Here is a 22,859-nt window from a genome sequence, read left to right on the forward strand (position 1 = left end):
CAACTGAATATAACTTCCCCGGTTTAAAAATAAACCTAGATTTAATTCTCATATTATTAGCGGAAGTCAAATTCGTGTTCGAAACCGTGATCAAAAAATATTATGACTGCATCATGATTTGAATGACCGCCCTTTAAGGTAACACAATAAGTAAGACATATATATTTCAATATCTTGCCCTGTAATGATGAGTTTTGATGATAATAAAGGTTATATACAAACGAACGTGTCTTACTGATACAAAATGAGAACATGTGGGCAGTACTATGTGGTTAATCAATAGAATCTTTGATAGCTTTGTGACCATTGACAAGCAATACAAAAAGATCAGAGGTATATTATGGATTTATGGATAACAAAATATAATGAATTCAAAATACATTTTATACGCCCGCAAAATATTTGAAAACAATTAGGGGGAGGGGAGAGTAAAAAAGAAATTTTTAGGGCACAATTATTTCTAAAGATTTCAAATATTAACTGAAAAAATTTCTTCAAATATTTTTTTTTCGCCAACAAAAATAATTGGGGGGGGGGGGGGATTTTTTTTAGTGCAGGTCAGTTTTCAACAGCTTAGTGTATTGCACGAAATCCAAAAAAAGGGGGGTAAAACAATTTGTAATTTTGGGATGAGGGGGGTCAATTCGCAACAGCATGGTGTATTGCACAATAGCCAAAAAAAATATATAAATTCAAATCATATAACTAATTCTAAGTTCTTTGACTACAGTTATTATGTGTCAGAAACCTTTTATTTGTCAAATATTTAATTTAAATTCAAATTAAGACCTGTATCATGTCAATGTTTGTCCCAACTGTTCAGGGTTGGGCCTTTGCGGTTGTATCCAGCTGCGCTCGGCGAAGCAATTATTATATTTGAGCTGGTAAGAGAATTAACAAGACAACTATTGGGAAATATTGTGGGAATCAAAATATGAATGAAGATGTGTCTACGCGAATGAATTATTCAACGCCAACGTTATCCGTTTTATTCTGCACAGTAAAATTGTTCACCTGTCCCGTCCTTGCCATTCTTCAACATCTGTTATTATACAAGGAACGCACTTGTGAGTGCAAAGTTACGAAAGCCGAGAAGGATCATTCAGAATTCAGAATTCAAAACTCGCAATTCAAGAAAGATAATCCTGTTTTATTGCAGTTGCAATCCAAACACAACAAATATTGTCTTAATCTGATCAATTGATCTGATAAAATAAACCGTAGATTAATAATATAATTGTGCACAGACAAACATTATAACACTTTTCAAAGGATATGTGCCGACATTATGTCAGACAAGTGACAAATTTCTTATCACTTTTACTCCGGGAGAGAGAGATGTCGAGTGTCACTTCAATCCTTGTTCGATTGTTTTTTCTTCTTCTTCTTTTCATGACTTGAGAATCTTTCATAATATTAAAATAAGAAGATGTGGTATGATTGCCAATGAAACAACTCTCCACAAGAGACTAAAATGACTCAGAAATTAAAACAACTATAGGTCTCCGTACTGCCTTCATCAATGAGTAAAACCCATATCACATAGTCAGCTATAAAAGGCCCCGAAATGACAAATGTAAAACAATTCAGACGAAAAAACAAATTTGATATACAGCAAAAAACGACAACCACCGAATTACAGGCTCCTGACTTGGGACAGGCACATACCATCCTCATTTATACAACACAAAAAATATGTCGTCCACGTTTCGGTGTAGTGAATGAGAATTATTGTCAGGTGTAAAATTAGAGAATAGGCAGGCTATGAATGGAGATCGTAGCGTTATTTTTTTTATCCACACAGGGAACACATTGAGAGTTTTATGCTGTAAGAAATTAAGCATTTTGCATTGTATCCGAAAAGACATTTTTTTTTCATTGTAGAGGATGCGTACATAGTTTTGACATACTATATTTGACTGTAATATAAAGTTTCAACTGTTTTTTAAATAATTATTTATTAATTTATTTCTGTTATTTCTTTAACCCGAAACCGCCTTTGAAACTGGTGAAAATGTTTTGCAATGTTCCTGGATATCAATTTTACCCAGGGTTTTCGGATTTTTTCATTGCTGTCATTGGGAAATCTTGTGTCAAAATATTACCTTCTAAGTAAACACTGAAAACTTGATCTTTCAATGTTGGTTCTATTTTAGCAAAGACACTATAAGTTAAAAAATTCACAAGAAAACTTTCTAGTAGTAACAATAAAAAAGATTTGCAATAAAAAACAACATTTCCAAATAAAGTTATCATTTCCCTCCTAAAATAGCAATTAAACGACGAGTACAACAGGCTTCAGAAATTTTGTGTATAATAAAGATAAAAAACAGAAGCTTTGTGTCAAATTAGGTGAAAATACTCCTATGCGAATAAATTCCTGGAGTACCAGCTTTAATTTATGTTTTTACCGACTGTATACCTCTCTGGAACATGCTAATTATCCGCATATAATATGTATCATATGTACATTTTGGTTCAGTGGTGCTGATGGCATTTGAAGCAGTCCTCTTTTTCATATAATGACATCGGGGTTTTATATGATTTTCTATGTGGTATGGGGTTTGCTCATTGTTGAAGTGGTAATAAGCATTGTATGTAACTTTCATAACATTTTGTTGAGGCAAATAAAGTTAGAGCGCGTAGACGACAAATTTAACATTTTTTCATTTATATTTGGGCTTGAACGGTGAACGTGATGCCAGCCAAATTTAAACTTGATCTCATTTTGGTGGTAATTAGCATTGTGTATAAGTTTCATAGCATTTGAGTGAGGCAAAATAAAGTTAAATTGCGGAAACTTCCAAGTTGTAAATTATCCCACGAATACGTACGGACGTACAGACGGACAAGCGTTAAAATTAATGCCCCCTCCGCTGTAGCTGAGATTATTTCGGTGGCACGTCTGTCTGTGTATACCTGCGTATAGAAATAGGCCATTTACAAGAATGGATAAGTTTGAAAAAACGTTTGTGTGTGGAAAAGGGGGGAGGCAAACTTCTGAAAGTGACAAGAAAAAAAAAACTATTTTCTATGTAGTGTAATAATCTAAAATTTAGTGATTGTGCTTTTTCATTTTCATTTTTTAGTTTCAATTTTTGTCTTAAAATGGGAGGGGGGGATAGTTTTGTCCCCCTTTTGCCCCTGGCTCCTATACGTACACTGTTATTATGAAATATTTGTTGTAATAGCAATGAAACGAGTCATTTCGAATACCGGTATGAAAATGAGACTGTTCTATGACGACTTTTATTTATTGAAGGCACCAAATAATAAAATACAAAATTATTGTATTTATTGGCTCTTAGTTATGTTCAATAGCGTATTTGAATAAAATTTCAAAGAATTAAATTTTCTACAATACAAACAATTCTTAGCTCTATTTTAGAACATGTGATTTAAACTTGTTGAAACGAAGTTAGTTTAGGCAGCAACCATTTGATTTTCTGGGGGGGGGTGGGGGGGGGGGGTGGGGGGGGGGCTATGGTTTTTTTTGGAAAAAAAAGTTTGTTTCCATTTTTTGGAGAAAAAAATAATTTGTTTTTGATTCTGAGAAGAAAAAAAATGTTTGTTTTACCCTCAGCTGCCACTATATGTAATGCTAAAATTGAAAGAAAAAAATTGTTTTCAACTTGTCGCGAAAAAAATAGATTGTTTTTCGCCGCAGGCGAAAACAAAAATTTCTCATGTATGCATTTCATACGGTGCATTTATTATTGATATATTTCAGACTCCATTTATGAAAGAAAATCTATAGAGCAGAGCATTCTGGGTTTTTTTGTAGCTTTATTTTAGAACATGTAATTTAAACTTGTTGAAATGAAGTTAGTTTAAAAGTTATCAAAGTAAGCTTTAAGAATTCCTTCTTTTAATTTAGATTTATTATGCATGTCTCTATACATAGTATGCGTCGCGTAACAGATTATAAGTAGGCGTTCTCTTATATGCATTTGATACGGTGCATTTGTTATGGATATATTTCAGACTCCATTTATGAAATAAAATCTATAGAGCAGAGAATTTTGATTTTTTTTGTGTATCAATTTAAAATGTAGATTCAAATATTTTTCACTTCAAACGATAAAGTAAAACTTCTTCAAAACTTATATATAATGTATAGTTCGGCGTCCGCAAAAAAGAAACCAAGGAGATAGTTTATCTCTTCTTCACAAATACGTATTTCATTGAATCTCGATATTTATCATGTTTATAATTTTTCTAACAATGACGTTCTACCTCCATAAGCCTGGAAATGTCATGGCGGGTCATAATTTTAATATATAAATATAGGTACCATATATTAGTTAATATTATATAAAAATGGGTACATTGTTTTAGACAAACATAGCACACCCCTACCAAAAAAAATCGAAGTTAACCCTTCCACCCAGATTAAAATTGATAATTCCAAGATTAAAGTTAGAAATTGCAAGATTAAAGTTGATAATTCCAAGATTAAAGTCGAAAATTTGAAAAAAAAAAAAAAAGAAAAAAAAGGATGACCCTAATACGCTTTCGTAATAAATGGAATTACATAAGTAAATGCCAGAAGTATCATCTTTCGTCAATCATAGACCGTAACTCCCAAATAACATAAAGAAAATCGTCAAAAACTTAACACGAATTTTGATATAACAACAAAAAATTATCAGAATTGGATAAACGATACACAAAATCTGTCTTTTGTATATACATATTTTAAAATAACTAGATTCTTCCGTTGGAAAACTAGGTTATTATAAGATATTTGTTGTTGTTTGCTTAACCTCCAGTGGTAAATATTTCATGCATATTTAAACTTTACGAAAAAGCGATGATTTCAATGTTTCCATTGTGAACGTTCCATTTCAGTGAAGCGACTTTCCAGCTGTAGTAGTATAGAGCTCGGGTTTCCCAGGGCCGTAACTAGCCTCTTTTAATAGTGAGGCAAAATATAGTCGCCGAGCGGAGCGAGGCGAAAAAATTTTGACATGGGGTTTTGGGGCCGCTCAAAGCCCCCAGAAGCTCTGAGAAAAATTACGAAAAATTGTGCATTCTGAAAGTTTCCCGAACTCTTTCTGACATTAAAACGCAATTAATTGTTTGCTATTTTCCGACAATAATCTGGTCTCAAAGCAAGAACATAGATTCATTGAGATTTAAGACTTTTAGGTTTTATGGAAAACATTAAAAGACCGATATGTAGGATAAAGCAAAAGTCGTAATTCTCATAATCATTAATACAGGATCTGTCTGTCTGTTTTTGTCTTAATTGTATTGTGCTTAGACTATGGTCATTTTTTATGACTAGATTTAAATATAGTGACAGATTGTACTTTACGTACTATTATTGCTTCAGTCGACACTAGGGACCATCTTGATCCTGTTTTACGGTATTATTGATTCCTTTATTGTTGAAGACCCTCCATCAACTTTGACCATTGTCTTTTAGAATTTTTTCTATGTATTGACTCTTTGCGATTATGTTTCGTGCACATTTACTCCGTATTCATTTATTTTCTGTTAGAGGGTCTGAACATGACTTAATGCAAGTTAAACTCTTCAATGGAAAAGGTCATATGGCAATACATTATTGTTTTTTTCCAAATTATTTGAATCCGGGAAATTGGTGACCTTACTTTAATTTAAACCATGCCAGTTTTCTATTTTTATCTACCCCCCCCCCCCCCCCCCCCAAAAAAAAAAAGCCAGTTTTGTATTCTTTGATATCAAGTTAAATTCTCCATGCAGAAACGACCATTTTTTTCTGTGTCTTGTAGCATCGTATATTCTTAGAATATTTTCTCGCACAATATCTGGACATCGGGGGGCATTTAACATTGCAAAACCACACGTTTACAAATGAAAATCATCACTCAGACTATAGTCAGAATGTAGGACAATAAATGAACAAAAGACAAACCCGAGACATAGAAGTACAAACAATAGAAGTAAAATATAAACATGGATCACGAAAAACATGCAGGGGCGACACCAGAGAGTGAAGAGAACTTGCTTCTTGCTAGACACTTTCAGTGAAAACAATTTGATATTAATATAATCTTTTGTTTAAGGGTGTTTTTTTTTTTGAATTTTCTAACATGAGGCATTTGCCTCATTTGCCTCAATGTAGTTACGGCCCTGTTTCCTTTCCTATTTTCTTAATAGAGGGTTGCTACTTGCAAGGACGCTATGTTATCAAGGGTGTCAAATGGTAAAGTTGGATGTATCCCTATGAAGTTTTAACGGACCCTTTGCCTTGTTTCAATGGGTTCGTGTTCTTAACAAACTTTCTAAAATAGCTTTCAGTAGCATATTAAAGTGTAAAGTGCGATCTTGTTTGTCTTTCGTAAGCGCGGGGAATCATGATAGATTAAAGTAGGATTTTTGATTTTTGAATTTTTGAATTTTGAATTTTGAATTTTGAATTTTGAATTTTGAATTTTGAATTTTGAATGATCCTTCTCGGCTTTCGTACAAAGTGTATACCAAGTTGGATTGATTGAAAGATGTTAAATGACGGACAATTTTGCAAGTTTTGATAATGTTAGTTTTTGAATATATGCTACTTGTCATCTCAAATGCTTGACGCTTTTCGTAAATGTATATAGTTGCAAGATTTAAACGTAGATAAAAGTACATGTATGATAAAACAATTTCATCAGATGCACCTTGTGCACTTAAAGTTTAGAAAGTTCAAAATCAATAACGCTTTAGAGCATACAACAAAAGGGTCTTAAACAGAACAGGAAGCATTATACAGAGCTTGGAAATTAATTGTTCTTACATTTATGTACGTTGCAATCCTTCTTTTTATTCAACTGCAAATAAATCACTCGGCATTGTGATTCTACAAGGATATTAATCTCCTTTGCTTTCCGTTAAACCACCAAAAGATAACCCTTCTTTGATTTCTACTGAGGTTTTGATTTTGTTAAAACTAATCAAATAATTGACAATCAACGAAAAAACGAACCCTTTGAAATGTTAAGCTGTTCTTTCAATGTAATGTATAATTTGTCATTTGAAAATAATTTACAGTAAATATTTACTATTCTAAGATTCTGTGAAATGTGGTCAAAGTGTTAAATATCCTTTGTCACTTATAATGTATTTATTGTATAAATTGAAATTTTTAACACCTTTAAAGAAAAAAAGAAACAAACAATTTTGATAATCTTTCGCGTTGTTTGATAAATAATCGCTTCACATGATATTGTTTATCAAACTGACATGCATGGTATTATTTATTAGACGTTACTGGCGTTGAACTATCTGTCAGTAACTGTGAGTACTCTTATATCTGTCCTTAATGTCTTTTCGTGATGTCTTACCGATTGTCCCACTTTTTGAAATTACAGGTAAGAATGTAATGAAATTTTGTGACACCATCACGACATTTTAATAAGGGACAACTTGGAATTATTTTGATAGTGATTATTTAATTTTTAAAGAGTGTTAGAGTTAACTAAAGGGTACTAATGAATGTACCTTTTAAAATTTGAAAAAAAACATGAACAAATAATAGTATATACATATTTCATTTGCACATAGTGAGTACAATTGAAGTATCATAAAACATTGAATATAATAAGAAGTCAAAAATTTTAGTCTCAGATGCATATCTTATTTTAACTAGCTATTAGTAACTGCGAGTACTCTCAGATCATACTATGTGTCTTTGTTGTGGTGATGTAAAAGTATCCGTCCACGTTCACTCTATGTTTTTGTTAGATGTTTTTCTGTTTATCTGATGAGATATGGTTAGCTTTTGCAACTGATTTTTAAAGTTTAGTTTGATGTTGTATGTTTCAGCACTGTTCCAGGTTATTGGAAGGGTTGGCGCCTTCAAACAAGTTTAGCCCTGTCACATTCTGCATGCTTATCAATACAGAAAATTGTTGGGTTCACGTGAATCTGACGTTTGGTGATTGCAGTCTACAATAGTGCAGATAATGTTGTATTAATATTCCCTGACTTCCCTAATAAATTGCAAAGACTTATGGAAATATATCTCTATCAACAAGTCGTGTATACTCTAGAATGAAAATAATTATTTCTATATTTATTTAAAAACTTTACAGAGAAAAATTTATTAAAATGTCTGTATTGACATCTGTTTTATAGCATAACATTGTAAATATATTTCATAAATCATAGATAATACATTTTTTTAGTCAAAAGTGCATTAATTTAATGATTTAAAAATACTTTTTTTTATATTTTAATAAAAATTAGTTCTTGTTTATTTAGCAACAGCTTAAACAACAGTTTCCTTGTTTATCTAAGAGCATTTAATTCCACGCAATAATGTGGGACAATGAGAACTTTTCAGGAGGGATAATCAGAACTCAAAATTTAAAAAAGTGGGGCAATCGGGAATATACCCTTTTAGTTGTGGGTAGATATAATTAACCTTCAACCACCTCTCTGTGTTTTTTTAAATGTATTTCTGCTTTGTATCAATCTGATGAGTTAAGCCCTTTTCAACTGATTTTTGTAATGTTTATGTTGCATTTTGTACACTGGGACAAACCCCGCCACAATCAATATGTGCTTTCCCAAGTCAGTAATTGAGTGGTTAACGTTTTAAACTGTTTCTCAAATTTGATTTTCGCTTATTGTTTTGCATAGTTCTTGTTGTACTGTTTCACTAATGTCCAAGGTTTAGTGTAGTGTTTGGCGCCAACAAACTAGTTTAACCCCTCAACAACCTCATGTACGGTGTCTTATTGTTGTTAAATTCGGTATCATATGGAGAGTTATGACATAGACAATCGTACAACATCTTCTTTTCATAACTATCGACAGATTCATGTTACACATTGCGGTATGGTATACAGAATATCTATGCATTTGTAACACTCAATATTTCTTATGATAAATAAAGATTATGTGACGAGCTAAAACTTAAAAATATTCAGCAAGCCCTACTTTTGACACAGAAATTAGGATTCTGACAAAGTTTTCAAAGTGACTTTCAGACTCACAAGTCGAAAACAAACTGACAACGCCAATAATAATTTTCATTAATAAATTACAAAATGAAACTAGGTTCAAACTTCGTCAGGCAAAGTAAGACTAGAAGGAATTTGGCTATTTGGTTATGTCCCTCCTCGTTAGAGAGACTCTAACGTTTATACTTTTGATATACATCACCAGCTTTCAAAAGTTTGAATTGAGGTTTTCACTATGTAATAAAAAACATGCAGGCGCTTGCTGTCCAATTTTAGTCAGAATGATTATTTTAAGTTGTAGTAATTTCATATGAATCATTGCATGCTGACTATATCGCATGGTCTCTTTATATTAAAGATTCACAATTCCTTTTATTGGGACGTTTGTATTTCGTGACATTTTAATTCGCTTTACAATGGAAGACAGAAAAAGAAGGGTTTTTATGGTTTTGCGCGGAAAAAAGTATGAAAAAAAAAATTCCAACTTACATGGCGTTTGTTAATAACGTCTGAATCCTGAGAAAAGGACATTTAAGGTGGTATATAACAATGAAGGGAGATCACTCTGTAAACATCAGCACAATAATTGACCATATTTTATTGATAAGAAAGTAATAAGTTTCTCAATGATCACAATTAGTGTTTGCCAAACTGCTATATATCCAATAAGATCTTTCGGATCAAATGTACTGTTACGGATTTTTGGTAATTTCTATATTTTTGCAAAAACATATTAATTCTAGTCAAGGTGTTTGGTACCATCATAAGGATATTTTGTTATTTCGTTGATAACGGTACATGCCCCCGTAGTTTGTAGCGATAAATTTTCCTATCACTCTACTGTGCTAAGAAGAGAAAGTATCAATATGTAATATCAAAGGCTACTTTCGTAAAATAGCGATTATAATTCTTATCAAAATACTAAATATATTTATTACGAGTACAGAAACAAGTATAAATTCATTAGTTATTAGAACTTCATTATCATGACATTTTCCTTCAAAGCTATGATTTTTTTTTTAATTAATTAACATTGCACAAATTCTATTTCGTACCATTCGAACAGAAGTCGTACTTGTAAGTAAGTTAAACGTCAGTAAAATGACATTTTAATATCTTTCATGTCTTTATCTGCAAGGACACATAGACAGGTAATGATTGCTTAGTGCGTGCAAGTCAATTCAATATCTAAATTAATCTGCATTTTATTTTACATTCAAGTAACCAAAAATTCAGATATCAAATTTGCAATTGCCAAGTTTTTAAGTGCCAATCCTACAGATGACCCTGTAGAAACACCAGAAGACCCAAATGACCCAATACCACGTGAGACGAAATGGACGAAATAGGTTACAATCAATCATTCTGTGTTAAACGTAAAAGCAATTTTCAGAGTGAATATTAGTGCTTATCTTCCAAGCGTCACAGGAAGAGAACACTTTGTAAATGAATTCAAATATGGAATCAATAATGGTGTCTTAAAACTGACTTTAGAAAGAGGTACACTTCGGTTGTAACATATTTAGAGATAATTAGACCTCCTCTAATCTGGTCAGTTATAACATATATATTGTTAAATGCAATTTTTTTTACGAGATATTTAATATATTAATTAAAATAAACTGAGTCAAACGTTAAAATAGTGTTCTACACGATGTCATGATTGTATAAAATCCCTATACACCACTAGTGGTAATATGTCATTCTTATTTCTTCGATGAACATGTTTTTCCTTCCTACAAAAATGTATTCTTTGAATCAAAATGCAAAAAATATTGAAAAAATCTCTATTGCAAAAGTCTTTAGAGGCAAGCTCCTTAATGCTCCTCAAATAGCACGAAGTTATATGTGTACTCTACATGGCGCCTTCAATTAATTTAAACACACAGAATAACGGATGTGACTAATCAGGAGCATGTAAATCAGTGGTTGTTATTATTTGTCGTATATCATATTATTTAAATTTATTTTTTTTTGATTTTTGGTTTAACTGTTTAACATTAACTTTTTTGGACCTTTTATATAGCTATGCGAATTGGGTTTTAGTTATTGTTAAGACTTTAGGTCATCAGTATTTATTAAGTTTTATGTCATTTGGTTTATGATGGACAGGTGTTACATTTGCAATAACACCACATCTTCCTAAGTGTATATTAAACAACTCGTATGATACAATTTTGTAGGAGAAAATATTACAATACCTCAAATATATCGTGGTTGTCGAGGTAATAAAGATTTACCGACACCAGACGAATATCTCTGCAGGGAATCTAATGTCCAATTTAATGAATGGAATACACACTTGCCATTTCAACATGAGGATATGTAAGTCAATACATTCAATTTATGTAAATTGTATACATAATTGAAATTATTATATTTAGCATAATAATATGCTCTTTTAATACATGGATTTTGCTAAGTGTTGGAAAATTTATGTTTATCTGTATATTTTCACATCTTTGTGCCGGGCTCTCTTTGGAAAGATTTCTCTTTCAGATAAATGCGACAGTAGTATTCTGCTGTTCTATAGTCATGAACCCATCAAGTGAAACTAGATTTGGGTTACGAAATAAAACCAAGGATAAGACATCAACTTTAAGAGGTAAACAAAGGAACACGAATTTGCAAAACAAATAAACGCCAACATACATTAAAACGGATTATTTGATAACAACAACCATATTACTACCTTGGGACAGGACATTTAAGGATGAAATGATGGTTTCAACCTTGGTTCATATATAGCCAAACCTCCCGCTTATATGGCAATGTTTTAAATGACGCTTAAAATTACAACATACGTGACAGGTGCAAATAAATGTAAAAACACATAGCAGAGGAAAATACATAGATAAAAAATAAAATAGAACATTACAACAAGTGAAACATAGAGTAACAACGTACCACTTCTATGAATCTAAGACGGTACACCAGTGCATAATAAACGAAATAAAACAAAAATGGGCGTCTGACGAATTTATTAAAAGTATACACAAGCTTTTCTATTTTTATATCAGTTTAACCAACCATGTCCTCTATCTGCAACTTTAATGACAAAAAGATTACTTCAATAATCTTTAAAAGACAAACCCAGTTTAAAAGTGTACTTTATCGGGACGTATGCAAATGAAAATAGAATGTTTAATTCATATATTTCCAGTGTTACGTTCACGCTGCAAATAACAAATGGTGGATATTTGTATTACATAGACAGAGATGCGTACCCGGATAATCCCGAGACTGCTTCTCGCATCTTAGAGGATTTCTACGGAAGGACTGTTACCAGAGATTTTGTAGTTCAATGGGATCTTGTTCCACCTTATCACCAATGTGTTGAAAATGACGGCTTGAAATGTGCAACCTCACCTATTTTCACCCAGGAAGTAACAAACAAGGTATATGTATTTGACAGAAACCGTTAAGACGGTATTATATGTAAGAACAGGTGCTGTATTTAAAGTAATATTCGTTATAGGTATACGAGATGATATATATCATAGTTTACTAACAAATAATGAAATATTAACCACTTCTATGTAACGCATTTCTTTACCAATTTCATGGAAATTTCAATTAAACTGTCTTTCTAAGAAGAAAATATTCCAGCACATACAATGTCTCTTATACCTTTACATGATAATCACATAAACAGTATAGCAAGAATTGATTAGTTGACATAGGACTGGTTGTTTTGATAATACATATACTCAGAAATTTTAAAGCTTTCACTTGCTATTATAAATGTGTTTGCTGTGTAAAAGAGTGTTTCCAAATGCTTAAATGTATGTTTATAATTGAAATTGCACTGGTTAATGATGTTCGCTCCTCTTTGTTTTGGTTTGTTATCATATATGCGGAATGCCCTGGTTCTATCAATGGTGTGGCATAAACAAAAATTGCCAACTAACCCCTACATTTCTTTTCAAAATTTTTATTTCCCGCCATGCTTTCAATGACTTATATCTCGAAAACACGTTTCCTTATTTATATGCGATCAATGTATTACAGTTATTTAAAAAGCTTGCTATTTTGAAACAGAGAAGCGAATATCCTTAAATTTTTTTCATATTTCAGGTTCGTTCAATTGCCTTTAAAACATGAACTGGCATGATTCTTGTAAACCGTTGTATGATACTATTTTGTAGGTGTTTTATAAACCTGGATATGAATACTACGAATTAACCACTCAAAAAGTCTCTATTGTATATGCATTTTGTACTGTTATATAGCCTTTTAAAAAATATCAACAAAATCTATGCGAGAACAATTTACATTTTTCATGAACGACAATACTGTCTTATTTCTTTTTTCTATAGAATGTATTTTGGGTTCGATAATATCGTTTCTATTACGTAACAAACAAGCTCCTGAATATTGATGAATAGTTTTTTAATGCATTTTCTTTAAATTAATAAAGTTTACTAGTTGTTTGATTCTTAGTTCTTAGTTCTTTGTCATTCGTCCAATGTTGACAAAGCTAAACACAATATAAAAAAATCGTTAATGCAACCTTAAATGATTTAGTTTAATCAAAAGTCACCCTTTAAGATTTATGCTTAGGCTATTACGAAAAACATCGTATTATATTATTGTATATTGTATATCTTCATACGTGTCAAAGAATGTATTGGGAAAATTGAATGTTGCCGAATAAGGTCCAATTCACAAATTGTCTGTCTTGTTTCGATTCTTGAATCAATGATTTTCATCAGCAACAATATAGGCACTATGTAAATACACTTGCACATTTAAAAGGATGGAAGTAGATATGCGGTCAGTATTTAATTGAATAGATCTTTAAATGATTTGCAAAAGAATTTAAATCATGGTTTCAAATATATAACAAAACACAATTTCGTGTGAAAGAAAAAAACTAGACCATAGAATTTGAAGATAAAATGTGACAATAAAGCTCTTAAATTGAGATTTACAAATATACAAAATGGACCTGGGCAAACAAATAGGTAAATTTTAAAGATAGTACATCTGCTGATCAAGAGTTATCTTTCTCTATACATCAAAGTTATAAAAATCTATCAAACAAATAATATCCATACAGTCAATCGATAAAACTCACAATGTTCTTTATTGAGATGAAAAATTAAAGAAATGAATAACATTCTATTTCAAAATTTGTACAATTCATTAAAACTAGATCGATTGTTTTCTGATATTTAACCATCTGAAATAACGGAAGACACCCAAACTACAATAAACAAATCATTGTTTTCTCTGTGAGTCAGTTCATCGTCATATATATCACAAATTAAGTATTCGCATACTTCGAAAATGTGGTTGTCTAATTTTCAATTAACATGGTTTAATATCAGACATTTTTGATGTCGACATACTTAAGTTTTATTCGAATCTCGTCTCAACATACTGCTAGTTGTTGTTACATTTTTTAAAGGTTTTGGTCCAACTCAACTCCGGCTAAATGTTTAAGCTTTGAAAAGAAAGTTATTAATGGTTTGATAAAGGAATATGGTAAAATTAGCCACTGATCAGTGCGAGCTTCATTAAATCAGCATGTTTGGCGAATTCCTAAATCCAGTGTAGATGTGTAGCGGCTGCAGTTATTATCCATTTACATATTTTCAATATGTACTTTCCATCTGCCAAAGACACAGTTTAATATACATGGGAGTTTCATCAAGAACGTTAGTCTGGTTTGAACTTTTGAGGTTTGCAGTAGACAAAACAAAAAACATCTGGCACTGTGATAAAAGAAAGAAATGAAAAGTAAGTTTGAATATTTACACTTAGTTTTACAAATAGAAGAGTTCTTATGTTTCAAATGTATCCTGTCTTTTTGGTTCTTTCATACATAAGATAAATGAAGCCATTCAATGTATAACAGTATCGAACAAATGTTTGCAAACGCGTTATAAAAAGGCCTCAGTGTGTTGATTAAACTGGAACGAACATCTCGTACAGTGCATGACATCGATGTTTAGTTTGCTATTGTCAAATCAGATGTCATAATATAAACTCATCATAGTAACCATAATTGATTTTTTATTGGCGCCAGATGTCCGTTTCGTTTACAAAAAAATTATCAATGACCTTCTGATGCAGTGGATAAATGTTTAAGTTCAATTTTTTTTTCAAATATGTAGTTGAAGTTTTATTTCGAATGTTGTTGTGTATTTACAAAAAACATATATATTTATATAGAGCATCAATCACACTAAGAGAGGCCAATTAGAATCCTGTTCCAATTAAGTCTTCATGTGTATGTCGAGCATATTAACATGTATAAGTCAAAATGAAAATGATAACTTAATGCCAGAAAAAAAACACGACGAAAAAAACAGTCCACTATAAACTCATCATAGATACCAGGATTAAATTTTGTATTTAAGCCAATTGCGCGTTTCGTGTACAAAAGACTCATAAGTGATGCACGAATCCACGACTGCATTGTATATAAGTCTAAAGAATTAGTAATCTAAACTCCACAAAGAACGTGGTTATCTCCTCTGCTAAGCAGCCCAAGCATATTTGGCTTTATGTTATCCGATTCGAGCATCATTTATGAATTTATAGAAATTCGCATCTGGCGTACAAATGCGGTATTTTTAATGAATTTGTTTTTGAATCATTCATATTATGTATGATATTAAATTATTAGATGTTTTTACGGATAAGAACATTTATAATTGAATTTGCAATGCGATTAGTGCTGCTCGGTAACATAAAGGATACATCGCTGTAAAGTAATTTACCTCAACTGCTATTTGTTAACCACGTTCAATGCTGTTCATGTGATGAATTATGTATTAGGAATAACAATATAATGTACATACTAGAACGAACAATCATATCTGAAAAGAATGTCAATATAAAAGTTCCTTATTTTTCTTGAACCTGTCTTGTTCTGTTCATTTTTAAGTATCACCTTCTCAAAACCAAAATGACTGAAAAGCACTGAAGTAACTTACATGTACCACTTACGGTTATAGAATGTATGAAACCATCTATAGGGTGCTCAGATTTATATGTTGTTTGTTCATTAAGGTCTAATATGTCGAAATATGGCATAAAACATTAAAATAATAGTATTTTTTATATTTTTTTTATGTTATGCAAATGTATAAAGTAATAACTCTCAGAAAAGAGTAACAATTGGTTCCTATAAACAAACTCGCCCATTAGACACAACATAAGTGTTTTGTCTATCAAATATCATTATAATGTTAGAAAAATATGTTTGTGTTAGTATTGGCCATTCCGTAATTTATATATTGTTTATGTTATTATAATTTAGTAATACTTGGTCAACAAATATTGGAGTCAAATGTTTGTTACCGGGAGGAACACCAGCCCGGTAGTTTTTTGTAAGGGGCTTCGTGTTGTTCAATTGCGATATGTCGTGTTTTGTATACTGTATTTTTATCAATGGCGTTGTTTTTCATCATCAGCAGTAAATGAATTTGACTATTTCTTTTGTAATGTCTGCCTCTATTTTGAATCGTTTTATTTCAACTTGTATCATACTTATCAGTTATGTTTGTTCACATTAATATACCTCTTTACTACAGGAAAAACAAAATCAGTTCAAAGTAAATGAGATAGGGAGATACAACAATATTGATTTAGTTTATCGGTACATTTTCCTATCTGTTTCACGACTAAGAAGTTCAAACATGATATCTTGAGGTGATGGACATATAAATGATGAGATAAAACGAACATAAAATATAAGTCACACATAGTTATTTTAACCACATAAAACGCTACTCCCGCCAGCGATCTTTTACTGTGACGTCCGTCTATTCTCTTCCAGTGTTTTTGGTTTTCTAGCTCCTAAACCGGTTGCTAAAATATAGTCTTAAAATGATATCAAATTGTTTACCTTTTTCGCCTAAATTCATTAGATTTGTGAATGAACTATTATACATTTGTTTTCCTTTTACAAGAGGAAATAGTAAAAATAATGTTGGCTTCTTTGTCTTCATTTGCGGTATCTGGGAATCGAACTTCTTTTCATGCATTTAAAAAATGAATTAATACACCATTTTTTGTCAATTTGATAACAAAGATGTATCCATTTTTATGCATATATGTGCAAATATTTTTGTTTATGAAATTAAAATGAAGGTCACGTTCTTTTTCGTCTTAAAACAGTTCACTATAAACATTTATCATTCAGCAATCAATTTTAATGGTTAAATTTGCATTTACAGTATCTTTCTGACTCTTTATGATTTGCTTTTAAGACTGTACACAAATATATTGTGATAATGTTCTTGTAATTTTGTTTTGATGATTTTCATCAAATTTATCTAACCCGAGTATACGTTTAATCAATTACATTAACTGATCTAGTTTATTATTCAAAATAATGATGTGTGTATATGGTATCACTGAATATGATGAAATTGAGAATGGAAATTGGGAATGTGTCAAAGAGACAACTACCCGACCAAAAAGCAGACATCAGCGGAAGACCACCAATGGGTCTCCAATGCAGAGAAACTCCCGCAACTGGATGAGTCCTTCAGCTGTCCCTAAACAAATATGTATGCTAGTTCAGTGATAATGGACGTCAAACTAAACTCCAAATTGTACACAAGAAACTAAAATTAGAAATCATACAATTCTATCAAAGACCAGCTAGAGGCCCCTGACTTGGAACAGGCGCAAAAATGCGGTGGGGTTCTTGCTTAAAATTAATTTAAAAAACTTGCAGTTTGTCTTTACATTTAATCAATAGTTTAATTAGGTGACATAGCAATTAGTGTTGGTCTGAGCTCTTTGAAATTGTTTTTTTTTTATTATCTCAACGCAACGCTTGTTAACCTTTGCATCTAACTTAAAGAACAAAATGACCGAATACATATTTGAAAAAAACTCATGTTGATTGGACGTCTTATGTCGCATGCATATTTGTTCAAAAAAACATGTTTTGCAAATCAAAACCACGGCCATACTTTTACTTCGAAAGGTATGACGTTGTATATTTTCGTGAACTGACGATTTAAGTGACACATACAAATAGGAACAAACGATCACCATATATATTATATATTAAGGACTTCTCAATATTCATCTTGAAATTCATGCAAACAAATTAACAATGATCTTTTAAATCCCGCCTTATTAAAGGCAAATTGACAAACACGTATTCAAGTTTATTGATGTTAATATTGGTTTTAGATATAAAAAACGCTAATGTTCTATTGAACTGTATTTGAAAAAAAAAAATCCTTCAAGTTGGCATATTCGAATTTTGTAAACAAACTGCAGTTTTACGCAGTATATAAACTCCATTAAAAGCACATCATATAGCAAAATTTTGTTCTCAATATGATCATGATGTACACTTTATGTACGCTATTTCTTTACAATGTTTTATATTTGATTAGATTTTTTATCAATGTCCCTTTTGTAAGGATGACAATGTTATTTACTAAAAACAAGTTAAAAACAATATGCATCCAGATATTCCAAGCACTTACAAACTATATACAAGGAATATGACAGTTGTTATCTATACGTTTGATGCGTTAGAGCTTTTGATTTTGCCATTTGATAAAGAAATATCCGTTCTGAATTTTCCTTGGACGTCGGTATTTTTGCTTTTTTGGATTTTGATTTTGTTTTTTGTAACATTGAAATAAAATGTTGACATTGTCCTGATTGTTAACATTCTAACAGCTGTGATGAAAAGATAAACAGTCTTTTCAACATTAATGTGAATGCGATAAAAAGCACTATGCAAACGCACACAAACGTTTACATCAAAAACATTTTAAACAAATACAGGCTTAAAATTATACATGCCACTTAACATTTTTGAAAAAATGTACTCGCCCCTATTCAAACTCATAGTCGAAAATAAACTGACAAGTTTAACGTCATTGCAAAAAGTACAAAACATTTCCGAAATGACCAAAAGACAAATAACAGTATACAAACACCAGATAAAAAACCTAAAGACTGAGCTAACAAACTGCTGCAAAACCCGAGGATGAAGAGCCTGCTCTGTTTGTTGCACCCATCGCGTTGTTCATGTAAATACAACATGTAAAACATACAGGTCAATACACGATCTGCCATAGTATTGTCTAAATTCACAGAAGCATTTATCAATAGGTTATACTGAAAAGATCCAGTTATATTTCATAACAAAACGAAACCAATTTTGATATGCGAAGTAGTTACCTACATGGCTGGAAATCAATTATTTAACAGCAGCGTTATGCTGGATACAACACATTATGGACTTTCCTTTTTGAGTTCAGTATTTCTGTGATATTATTATTTATACCTTCACTGTTCCTTCCACTATTTCCCTGGTTTAATTTCGTCACAAGCTGCCAAGATGGTATCTACCTGTTTCAAACTTTAATCTTTTAACATATACAAAAACAAAATCTTTAAGATTTAAACAAACGAAGAAACTGATAATGAACGATTGAGATACATTCATAAAACGAATTTAAAGCTAACATGTTATTATTATTGGCATTTGTTTTTTGTATAGACAAATGGAAGTAGGTTCTTAAACATGTTAAAACTAAGTATTGAAGACTGAATCACTTTGATAGACCAAAAATCGAAATACCACATGTCAAGACAGTCAGTAAGATAAATTTGTCACACGGTGTGCAAGTGACCTAAAACGATATATATGGGGTAAGTAAACTCCATATTGGGATTCGAGCTTCGCTCTCACCTCATATGAAATTAACTGACCCCATATATATCGTATTATGTCACTAACACACCATGTGACTAATAATAGATCCCACACTTTATATACCAAAAATAGGAATATGTAATATGATAGTGTTGCCATAATGGTTGTTTTCCAATAATCATAATATGAAATGTAATGTTAAATCAAAATAAAATATAACAACGGAATCAGTTTACTAGTCCTGATTGTATGAAGAGTAAATAAAAGTATCATAGGATACATTGGTAAACGTGAACACAACATTTAATTATTGTACAATGTATATATCTGTTATTGGTCATCTAATCGTGACAGTCCATTAAGGTTGATATACAAGTTAACTTCCTGGTGTTTAAAGTTATTTAGTAACCAAATTTTATAAGTGCTACAATTAAATGATTGTATATACAATGGAGATCACTTCTAACCTATCATTTGAACTGTCAGAATATCTGTCATAGAACTGTTCTAAACTGTCCTAGAACAGTTCTACCTAGAACAGTTCTACCCTAGAACTGTTCTAAGTAGAACTGTCAGAATCAGTTCTAGGTAGAACTGACTAAATCAGTTCTAGGTAGAACTGACTAAATCAGTTCTAGGTAGAACTGTCAGGATCAGTTCTAGGGTAGAACTGTCCAAATCACTTCTAACCGTAGAACTGTCAGCAGAACTGACTAAATCAGTCAGGACTGTAGAACAGTTCTAAATGACGTCACTGCAGTAAGGGCACTTTAGAATTTAGAAGAAATAAATCACTTCCAATTACTTTGCTATAGCAGATTTTCTATATTTTTTACTGATCAAACGTTACAGGTACACATATCGAAGTGAATAGAAGGTTATCCAACTCATCGGAGAAATATTTTTATAAGATTGCATAGGAAACACCATTGTTTACGTTTCTTCGTTCCCCGTTTTTAACAGTCTCCTCATAAATATAACTCTGCATTTAATTCATGGAATTTTAATCGTAAATTACATTGTTTGCCTTGGATTTACATTCATTTAAGATTCTGTTTTGACAAATGTTCAAACGAAAATTGTACAGTGTATGAATTATGGGATATTAATGAAAAAAGTGTTGTATTATAACGTAAAAAAACTATATACATTTGCACCATCTCGTCAATTTAGCCAGACTTATCCATAACGATTATAAATGATATCAGGGAGTCTGGAACTCAGAAAAATATACTCATCTGAACATGAATGAAACATTTGCCCCTGGACGTTCGGCTACAAACAAAATCATGCATTTTTCTTTGCCTTCTTCAAATTATATTAATAGTATACTATTCCAAGAAGAGAACTTCCCATACATGTACTTTTCATTTTAAAATAAAGTATATGAGTCAGTCATGTGAGTGTTGGATGATGCTGTAAAATAGTTTTGTTTCGCATATTAAGTGTTGTTTTTATTTTTAAATGTCCCTGCCGGTCATTTGAAAGTGTTTTTTTTTGTACAATTGTCTGTATAAGAAGGCAAGTAATTTTTAGGCAGTGGTATTTACCTTTCATTGTTTGTTATAAAGTATAGGTGATGTCATAGAAACCCAAATATTGGAATCCAAACCAAAGTATTCACTGAAAGCAATGAACTTTCCAAAATTTGCGTCACACTTGAATTATTATTATATAGTTTATCAGCTTATTAAAATTTGTCTAAAAGTTTTGTTATGTCTTTACAATTCTTAAAAAGTAAAGTATTTAGAATCTTTAAATTTTCAGTTAAATTTTCAAAACAGTGACAGAAGCCTGGAGATATCTAAGTCCGTTATTTACGAGAATCAAGATGTGATGTATTGTGTCTTTGATGGTTTGAAGCTGACTGAAGGAAACTATACAGTTCTTATCAGAGCTGTAAACAAAATATATTTGAGAAGTGACACTGTTGACAACAAAGTTGGAGTCTCAGCTTTGCCATCTAGTCTTACAGGTAATCTTACAGCTAAGGAAAATAACGTATAGAGAACTATAATGTTAAACACATTTTTTGTATCAATTTTTTTGTGAACGTTATTGATATTATTTTACCATGCGAAACAGATTAGAATAATGGTAAAACTATCACATATTTAACTACACATTGATTTTGAGAGATTCCCAAATTAGAAGCCAACTCTCGCATCAATGATTTGAACGAGTGTCAACCCGTGTATCACATCTGTGTTTTCAGGCTGTTGATCTTACGTGTTCACAAAGACCTATTCATTTATCAACAAAATTGATAAAGTATGTAATGAATTGCATATTTAACTATTTTTCATCTTATCAATTTCAATAGAAAAATAACTGTTCTCATCATACTTCAAGTTTTAGGGATAATGAACCCCTACTATAACTCATCATTTTCATTTTGCTAAGTAAAATACTATGACATGTCTGAAAATTTAAGGAGTCGTATATTCGAAGTGATTTAACAAGAACTCATTCTTTTGGCACATTAAGAGACATTCACTTATAACAGTAATGTGTGTTTTGTAGGCACACCACGTCTAGAACACTTTATTACAAATAATACCGTCACAGTGTCTTGGACGAATCATTTTAAATCTCAACAACCAATATACTACGAGGTGTCAGCAGGAACGTTGTTTGGTGGAGCAGACATTATACAATGGCAGGAAACTACGATTACATTTATTGAATTTGACATTGCTCCGAAAATAAGATTTACAAAAGGGTTGATGATTTATCTTACCGTTAGTGGAATATCTGCAAATGGAATGACCGAAGTCATCAATGCTGTTGTTCAAATTTGAAACTTTATGTAATGTGACAAGTTTTAGCATGTAACTTTAGACAAATGACATATTGATACTTTTTAAATTCATGGCTCTGTGAATTTTTAAATTTTGATTTCAGTTGGTTGTATTATAAGACTTCAATTTTAAAACAAGAATTTGCTGAATAAAAAATTAAAATAGTAGCTTTCTTACTAGTAAAATATTATGTTTTCTCCACATTGCAAAGAAATATACGCGTTATTCCATGTTATGCAAACAATGATTTATAATAGTTATTGTGATCTGTTCTTTTCACTCATACTTACCTGAATATTTAAAACCTAGCTCCATATATATTCTTATCCTACCCCCTATAAATTTATAGGGATATAATTGGTTAAATGACTACATGTGGTGACTATGTATATTTGATATAGGGTGTTCTAAAAAATATAAGGTTAGTTACCATGCATGGTTAGTTACAATATGGGGTTAGTAAGGAGTTAC

General features: G+C 31.4%; 1 long non-coding RNA gene across 1 annotated transcript; it reads left to right on the top strand.

Moving 5' to 3' along the window:
* Positions 1–21,359: 21,359 nt before the first annotated feature.
* Positions 21,360–22,555, top strand: LOC143084388 (uncharacterized). Its single transcript, XR_012981047.1, has 2 exons — positions 21,360–21,562; positions 22,111–22,555. It is a non-coding gene; the product is annotated as an uncharacterized LOC143084388 (long non-coding RNA).
* The last annotated feature ends 304 nt before the right edge of the window (positions 22,556–22,859 follow it).

The sequence above is a fragment of the Mytilus galloprovincialis genome, chromosome 7 (genome assembly GCF_965363235.1).
Source record: "Mytilus galloprovincialis chromosome 7, xbMytGall1.hap1.1, whole genome shotgun sequence".
NCBI lineage: Eukaryota > Metazoa > Mollusca > Bivalvia > Mytilida > Mytilidae > Mytilus > Mytilus galloprovincialis.